This window comes from Meleagris gallopavo, chromosome 12 (genome assembly GCF_000146605.3).
Source record: "Meleagris gallopavo isolate NT-WF06-2002-E0010 breed Aviagen turkey brand Nicholas breeding stock chromosome 12, Turkey_5.1, whole genome shotgun sequence".
NCBI classification, from domain to species: Eukaryota; Metazoa; Chordata; class Aves; order Galliformes; family Phasianidae; genus Meleagris; species Meleagris gallopavo.
In genome coordinates, this window is record NC_015022.2 from 7,275,197 (window position 1) to 7,277,275 (window position 2,079).

Genomic DNA, 2,079 nt, shown 5'->3' on the forward strand with positions numbered 1-2,079 from the left:
GGTACAATCATACACCTCCACATGATTCACAAGTGCATTCCTATTACCCTGCGCAGTACTGCTGCCATCAAGAGCATTCAGAGATGAGAGGAAGAGGTGAATCACAGACATCTGCCACTCACTCCGTGTGACAATTCCAGGCCCTCAAATCGCAGTCAAGATAGTGACAAAAATAGCCACTGTTGGTCTGAAGTGTGAACTCACTCTCCCACCCATGGGCAATGCCTTGCTATCAGTCACCAGCCAGCCATGCTTCCTGCATCGCTATCTTCACTTGTGCTCCTTTTCTGGAAAGGTCAGCAGTACTCAGAAGAGGACGGGCCGTGAGGTCTGAGTCATTCTGAGACAACGTGTGAGGTGTCGGATGCTGTATAATTACACACTGCACAAAATTACCTTTAAACATTTTTCTGCAGCTGAAGCAACAACATCAACAAAGAGAATCGAGTCCACAGAACCTTGGAAAACAGCATCAAAGGCAATGGGAAATGCATTACATTTTTACAATATATTTATGTCGCTTTACTTAGTTGTACGTTACCAAGTTCTGGTGAGTAAGAAGTTGCATTTATTGTGAACAGACAGAAACCAGTATCACGTATCTCTCAAAACTAATCTCACTGAAACAAGCACAGACAAGAAACAGAGAGCATTCTATACTTTTAGGAAGCCAACCTAACAACATACACCAGCAGCTGTAGCTCAGAAGGAATGCACTGCATTTTACCAGATGAATAAGAACACAAAATTCATTTCTGAAAATAATTATTTTTGCTTGCATTAAGCTGACACGAGCCTGCTGTTTGCCCATTACAGTGTTTGAGATTCAGTGCACCTACATTCTTTCTTACCTAGTAGTTCCCTACGCAAGCTCTGTGTGGCTCCTTAATGTGATGGATTTTATTAAAAGCACAGTGATGGGAGGCACTCCTTGAGGTACAGCATCATTACAGATCTGCTTGGTTCCCCGTGAGCCCAGCTCCCTCCTCCTGCCCCCAGACAGTGGCAAACCGCTGCATGCTCAGCAACCCCCTTCTGGGCAAACACCTCCGACTGACAGAGAAAACGCTGTTCTGACTGCTGACCTTTCTCCACTTGGGAGCATGCCCAGCAGGACCCTGTACCTGCAAACTGGCCTATTTTTGAAGCTGAGAAGCTCTATGAATAGCAAAGGATATGTTTTTAGTTAATCTACTTGAAGCTCTCCGCAGGGTGGTTCCCTACTGCCACGTGCTTCTGGATGACACCTTAGCTAACCCAACAGCCTTCAGACAACAGATGGAATTACTGAGTTAGGCGTCTCGCAAAGAACTTTTTAATAAAGAAACACAACAAAAAAGAACAAGTTTTCCTGCACTCCTTCCTTCCTTCAAACCACCCACGGGGATTATTCCCCTACGAAGCGTGCTCCCGCTGTAACCACAGCACTGCAGTGACGCTGCTGGTTCTGCCACAGGAAGCAGCAGCACCACACCTCGGCTCCAGGAAGCTGCCACCGCGGGAGAGAACTCGAGCAGCACACTTCCCACACTACAGCACAGATTCTGCTAGACAAAGGACAGCCACCTTTCCTTAAAAACGGGAACAACCTTAAAACGTAGCCAACACGTCCCTCCATCTGTCACTTCCACCCGCAGGGCTCTGCGTGCTGCCACGCACACAGCAGCGCGGTGCCGCTGCTCAGAGCGGACCCAGCCGCGACCACACACGCCGGGCTGCCCGCGCTTCAGCACCGAGCAGAACTGCCCCCGCTGCGGCTGAAACGGACAGAAACGCACCAAAATCAAAGCCACCACCGCAGGCTGTCAGTGCAGCCGTCCGTCCAAATGCTACATTTCTAACACTGGGACGCGGAAACTTCGCAGGCAAAGCCCTCCAACAACAGCACCGCGCGACCGGTGCGAGGGCGGTTTTGTGCGTTATGGAAGCGGCGAACAAAGAGCCCCGCGGGGAGCTCCGCACGGCCCGCACCGAGCCCCGCTTCGGCCGCTCCTCGGCTGTCTGGGGGACCCGCGCCCCAGCACCTCGGCACTCCGCTTTCAGCTGCGCTCTGTAAAGCGCCTCCAAACGCATCTACTA